The sequence below is a fragment of the Bidens hawaiensis genome, unplaced genomic scaffold (genome assembly GCF_021521415.1).
Source record: "Bidens hawaiensis isolate Kalapana, Puna unplaced genomic scaffold, B.hawaiensis_p1.1 tig00010472_1, whole genome shotgun sequence".
Taxonomy (NCBI): Eukaryota; Viridiplantae; Streptophyta; class Magnoliopsida; order Asterales; family Asteraceae; genus Bidens; species Bidens hawaiensis.
In genome coordinates this window covers 287,972-295,473 of record NW_027491800.1, presented here as the reverse complement: position 1 = coordinate 295,473, position 7,502 = coordinate 287,972, and positions in this window count along the sequence as shown.

The window sequence follows — 7,502 nt, the reverse complement described above, 5'->3', positions numbered from 1 at the left end:
TTTGGAGAAATAAGCTAGGTTTCGGGGACGAAACCTCTTTAAGGAGGGGAGACTTGTAACATCCCGAAATTTCTAAGTAATATTTAATATATTATTTTGTCGGGTGAAACAAACGAGTTAGTGGAACAGCATAATATGAAGACTTAGTAGGATAATTAGATGGGTTTGGATATGGACCAAAAGGAAATATGGGCCTTCGGGTCCATGGGCTTGAGGGAGTATAAATACCCCCTTAAACCCCAATCCTTTCCATTCCATCCATTTATCCATATCTTTACACACACCCAAAACACACACACCACATACACCGCCGGCGGCCGAGGAGAGGAACGAAAAAGATCCGAGAAAGGGTGAGCGATTAGTTGTGATTAAACAAGTTAAACGAGATCCAAACAAGCTCAAAAAGGTATGATTCTTGATCTTTGAAGTTTAAAGATCCAAGCTTTATAGTGTATAAACGACCGAAAACGGTTGGGGAACGTAGTGGGTGATGTTGAACCATAACAAGGGTATTAAAATCGCCAAAATGCTTTATAGAAACCAAACAGCGGCTGGACTGGGCAACTTCGCCTTCAAAGCGATAACTTCGCCTAAGGCCAAGTTCGCCTAATTGATAACTTCGCTTACGGCCAAGTTCGCCTAACTGGTAACTTCGCCTGAGGCCAAGTTCGCCTAATTGATAACTTCGCTTACGGCCAAGTTCGCCTAACTGATAACTTCGCCTAAAGCTAAGTTCGCCTGATGACAACTTCGCCTAAAGCTAAGTTCGCCTGATGACAACTTCGCCTAAAGCCAAGTTCGCCTAAGGTTTAACTTCGCCTAAAGTCAAGTTCGATTAGAAAATAGATTAAAAACGATAAGTAAAAGTAAGCTAATACTAGGCCACCAGATTAAATCAGGCGAGTATTGATACGTGTAACTTATACAGTCAGCCGAGCTCAGTTAAAGAAGGGATTTACAACTATCGGAGGAAGAAGCAGAGTTCAGGTGAGTTTCTAGCCCCATTCCTTGTTATGTTTTCGGGGCTGTGTGCATACTCGATGTGAAGTGTGAATACACTTACCTTAAGTGGTAAGTGTATGCTATAGATGTTATACGAAGTATATGTTTTATAATGCTTGTCGGTACGTGAACGATCTTCGGATATTGTACGTATCGCCAAGGATAGTAAATTCCAAGTGGTTGATAGTGTGTATGAATGTTATGATGTGACTTGTTTATTACGTAAATACCGAACTGATATGAAGTGTGATATAGGCAGGTAGAGGTAGAGTGTGTTAAAAGTGGTAAGAGTCTAGTAAGGGTGTTAGTGGCATAACGTGAGCGCGGATAAAGAAAGCCTGTACGTGCCATCGTTATTATGTGTGTATGATTGTTGATGTGACTTGCTTATTATGTAAATGATATGAAGCGTGTTGTAGACAAGTAGAGGTAGAGCGTGTTAGAAGTGGCAAGAGTCTAGTAAGAGTGTTAGTGGCATAACGATAGTACGTGGTAGGGTAAGCCTATACGTGCCTTCGTTATTAAAGTGGCATAACGTTTTACATTATTAAAGTGGCAAAGTGGCATAACGTTATACGTTATTAAAGTGGCAAAGTGGCATAACGTTTTACGTTATTAAAGTGGCAAAGTGGCATAACGTTATACGTTATTAAAGTGGCAAAGTGGCATAACGTTATACGTTATTAAAGTGGCAAAGTGGCATAACGTTATACGTTATTAAAGTGGCAAAGTGACAAGGTGGTAGGTGTAAATAAGAGGCTAAGTGGTAAGGTAAGCAGGTTAGATGTGAAAGTGTGAATACACTTACCTTAAGTGGTAAGTGTATAGATGTTATACGAGTAGCTATTATGTAATGCTTGTCGGTACGTGAACGATCTTCGGATATTGCACGTATCGCCAAGGATAGTGATTGTCAAGTGGTTGTTAGTGTGTATGTATTCTATGATGTGACTTGCTTATTATGTAAATATTGTATTGATATAAAGTGTGTTGTAGACAAGTAGGGGTAGATTGTGATAGAAGTGGCAGAGTCTAGTAAGAGTGTTAGTGGCATGACGATAGTACGTGGTAGGGTAAGCCTATACGTGTCTTCGTTATTAAAGTGGCAAAGTGGCATAACGATATTCGTTATTAAAGTGGCATCAAGTGGCATAAAGTGGCATAAGTGGCTAAGCTGTAGGGGTAATTAAGAGGCTAAGCTATAGGGGTAATTAAGTGGTTAAGCAGTGGCATGTTAGACTGTGGACTATGTGTCTTCGGATACGTATATATTGTATGTAGTGATTGTATGATAAGTTGCTTGATTAACTAGAACTCACTCAGCGTAGCTGACTTTTAGTATGCACGCAGGTGAGTAGAATGAGACAGCTAGCTTGAGCGGGCACATGGTGGGCGAATAGGAGACTGGCATCTGAAGACTCAAAATGTTTTAATGTAATTGACGTTTATTTTGAAAGACAAGAATGTTTAATTAAGGCAAGTTTTGGATTGCTGTAACGTTTCATGAAAGTTTTTATATTCCGCGAAAGTTTTAATGAACTCTGATTTGTAAGAACTGTGTTTATGAGTAAATCCGACGCGAAAGTAGGGCTACCGGGTTCGGGGCCTTACATAACATCAAGCGAAGTTAATCAGTTAGGCGAACTTGCTTGCAAGCGAAGTTCGCCTGTAGGCGAAGTTGTGCAGCAGCCGCCGCTGTTCGTCCTTAATCCCCAAAATCATCATCATTTTACTGAGAAATCCATGGGTATGGTATTTGACTAACCCGCGATCATTCCTATGGTCGTTTTTGGATAAGGTTTGACCCGAAAACACGTAAAGTTTGGACCTTTAAGTTCAAAAACGTTCAATACTAGTGTTAAGGGTTCATTAATCGAGCCGTTTCCATTTTCGGGTTCATTACACTCGTATTTATCATCAAGTTACAACTTTATGTTTCGTTTATACCCGATCTACTCTTGTTCTAAGTTTCAATGCTAAACGCTAATAAAACGTTAACTTTAAAGGGTCAAGAACATACCTTTAGTGCTCGTTTGGATCTCGTTTAACTTGTTTATGCACTCTAGATCTCGTGTAATAAAGATCTAATACCAACTAACATTCGTTTGGCCTCAAGCCCCTCTCGTATCTCTCGGCCGTGTATACGGTGGTGTGAGGTGTGTGTTTTGGAGTGTGTAGAGATATATGAAAGATGGAAATGATAGTTAGGGTTTTAGGATGGTTTAAGGGGATATTTATATCCCTTAAAGCCCATGGACCTAAGGCCCATTACCCTTAATCCATCTTAATTAATCCAAGTCCATGGTCCTTTCTTTATTAGGCATAAGTTAACTATTAACACACGATAACTAAACGCAACTTTCGTTATTTAATATTAGAATATTTTAGGATGTTACACAGTCCCTTATTGGGCCACACTAATTTGCTTTTTTATTTCTATTAACGTAACCAATGTAACGGCGATTAACCGAACTAGCGTATGCTCACCGCTTTGACGCTTGGGACCGACAACGCTCAGGTTTTACCAACGTCTGAGTTTCACTGACCGAACCCACCCCACTGGTCCACGTCAGTTTTATATTTTTTTCATAACGACAACCAATCGAAGTTGCCGTCCTCGATGCCCAGGACCAAACAAACGTCGGATTTACCAACGTCTGAGTTTCACCAACTAAGGCTACTCCATTGGTCCACCAGGCCAAGTGGTAGCCCATTATTGGACCACACTGTATTTTTTTTCCTTTATTTAAGGTACCGTAACCAATGTAACGGAGACCGACCGAACTGGCGTAGACTCGCTTCGACTTTTGGGACCGATAACGCTCAAGTTTTACCAACGTCTTAGTTTCACTGACCGAGACCACCCCATTGGTCCACCCTTTTGTTTTTATTTTGTTTTAGTTCCGTAACCACAATGAACGTGACTAAAACCGACCGAATTCTCTCCGATTCACCATTTCAACGTTTGGGAATGACAACGTTTGGGTTTTACCTACCTCCGAGTTTTATCGGCTGAGTAAATGTCGTTCAAAAAGTTTATTTTTTTAAGTTAATTAACGAATTTATTTTGTGGGTTTTAATGTATTGGTTTAACCAACATTGTATATACCTGATGCGTGAAACGCGGTCTATAAAAATACTAACCTAACTTAGACACTCTAGTTTTAAATTTATAAATCTAGACTACCCTAATGCTAAACCACTAGACAGGCAAGTGTACCTATCAACTGTAGTAAAGCCTAATGAAGTCCGTATATCAAACTCAAAGGACACTAGCGACACCTAAACTAGACTATGACTAATTACTTAAATAAATTGATTTAATTGATTTTTATGTTTTTTAATTATTAAATATAAAGTAAATAAAACTTACTCTAAAACTAGACACGAACACATAGGGGTAAAACTCAAATAGGGAGAACAACTACCTAGGTAAGGAATCCTACTAGTCAACTCGTAAACTCTAGTAATTGGATTTATGATTGGTACCGTATTCTAAAAATATGACACATAAGGAATAACTAAAGTACGCTAGATCACCTCCCGGTCTCACCAACAATACCTAAGAACCCTAAATATCATGTAAACTCAACGGTTTAAAGGTTCGGATCACCTCCCGGTCTCACGTTACCTAAATATGCTAAGGTACCCAAAGATTAAATCACCTCCCGGTCTCTCTAATCACAAAGCATCCTAAGGCGTAAAGGGGTATTCTTATTGAATTCGGTTATAATTCGGATCTGTAAGAATCTAAAGGAATCTAGGGTAACTCACTCCCGTGCAATCACTACCCAAACCCGCAAAAGACCAAAACAGACGACACTTAATTACCTCCCGGTCTCTCAAGTGGCAGAATATAAGGTATCTCTAAATTCTCAATTATCGCTCCTATGGAAAACGTTAACAATAAACCATAAACTAGTTGTAAACACACAGTAAACAACCTAATATGCATCCATACATGAAAGACATTCACAAAGACGCATATGGAACAAAAACTGATAATAAACTAATACCAAATACGCATATGCATCACAACCAAATAAAATAAAAACTTTATCAAAACATGAACCAATCAATAAATAATCCAAAACCGAAAATAATACGAGTCTAAAAAGTATTCATCTAAACACAGGCAGTCTAATAGTTTAGCCAATCATAATTACGAACGAAACAAATATAAAATATATATTATGGTTCATCGTAAAAAGAAATAAATATGATTGAGCTACTAGCCTGGTTAAATTAATTGAGCAGCCTGCTTGCTTGAATAATTCAATTTTGACTGTGAGACTTTTTGACGTGCTAGCGAGCTTGCCGTGCTAGCGAGCCTGCTTCCTTATTAATTATTGCCGTGAGACTTATTTGACGAGTATGTGTGCTTGTTTTCTTTCTTTTTCTTTTTTTTTTTTTTGATTCACACGAACAGCAAATCAACCACCCACAAGGGTGTGACCCCACGGCAGCCTCCAAACCAAATCCCACTTTCTGTTCACGTATATTTTCTCCAATTCAGCTCCTCCCTTAATTTGTGTTCCAAAAAACAATTAATATGGTCTATGGACCCCTTTGGGCTTCGTCTTGTCTTCCAAGCTTTCGATATGCTCCTTTTTCTTCAGCCTACAATCCATGTAAATGTAAGAGCCCAGTCCATCTTATATTTATCACTCACGTATTCTTTTCTGCCTTAACATTCTACAAGTAATTAAACAAGTCTATTAAATGCAATTTAACTCTCAAGACACAATTTTTTTGTAATTCACGTGAGTTCCACTCATAACATTAATCCTTATCATTTCATTATACCATATTAATTTTCATCATCTAATTCTAAGAATTAACTTTAACATGTTTATATCTTTTGCACTCTATTAATGAATCATTTTTTTTCTTTGTATAAAATCATTTATAAAGTGAATCAATATATATAAAGTTTGTTCTCTTTTAACTCGTTGACTCTTAAAACATTTTAAACCACATATGATCTACTTGAGAGTAATATTTAAATAAAACTAGCTCAAAAGTTACTCAAAGTGTAGGGAATATTTATATAATAATGTGTATATTTTAGACTGTATCAATACCACAACAAACGTAACCGATACCAAACGAATTGCGTCGACTCACCGTTGTAACGCTTGGGGTTTACCAACGATCAGGTTTTACCAATGCCCGAGTTTCAATACTCGGGTTTTGTCGACCGTTCACAAACCAACTTATTTCACCACGCAACGCACGTGTAAATAACTAGTTACAATTAATCACCTTTCTTTTAATTTAATTCGAAAGAAAATTGAGTAAGAATTTACCCAACGCGTTTCGGCCTCCTAAATAAGTTGATTCAAGAAAAAAAAATATTTTTATTGCTATTAAATACAAATTCAACTTTTTTATTATATATTTATACTCATACCTATTTTAATTCATATTATTTTAATTCATATTATTTGGTTATTTTTATCATAGTTATATTTAACATGGTTGCAAAAATCCTGTCTGGGCGTTGAGTACTTGACGAGTAACTCCCGAGTATTCAGTACCTGTAAATCCTTAGTCGACTGACTCGGTAGATCTAGCGACTTGTGTAACTATGATAATATATATATATATATATATATATATATTTGTTTTCAAATTTTTATATTTACTTAAACAATAGGCTCTAGGCTCAAAATTAGCCTAGTGATAAAGCTCGATGTATAAAGATCAGGCTTAAGGTCATTCATTTATCTGCTTCATTAATTGAGGATTGGGCTAGAGTTCGTTTAATTGGACTTCCTAGGCGTTGAGTACTCGACGAGTAACTCCCGAGTATTTAGTACCTGTAAATCCTTTGGCGACTGACTTGGTAGATCTAGCGACTTGTGTAACTATGATATATATTTGTTTTCAAATTTTTATATTTACTTAAACAATATGCTCTAGGCTCGAAATTAGCCTGATGATAAAGCTCGGTGTATATATATAGATCAGGCTTAAGATCATTCATTCATGTGCTTCATTAATTAAGGATCGGCTAGAGTTCGTTTAAATTTGACTTTGTTTGAGTTTTAAACGAGCCAAACTCGAGTTGCTCTATAGTAATCAAGTGTCTAAATGAGTTTAGCGGTGGCTTTGGCTTTTTTATAAGTAAAACAAAGCATTGTCCGGAAGGTGTCGAGATCTCCCTTCAAAATCTATGAAGCTTTCAATTCAAAATCTATAAAAAAGTTGAAACCCAAAGTCATCTCCACCGCTGACGAAATGCTTGGAACTTGATAAAAAAAAAAAAAAAGAAGAAAGACCAAAAAAATTATCATCCGTCATCGTACTTTTCTAGCACCAGCTTTCCATATACGCGTCAACAAATTATTAAACAATCTAGTTCTTAAATTCGATAAAGTACAACGATGTTTAATTTCTCTAAAGCGGCACGAGAACCGCTAAATCATCATACTTCGTAATTCATATCAAGAAAATTAAGTTTAAATATGACGAAATCAAAACATATATTTTTTTTT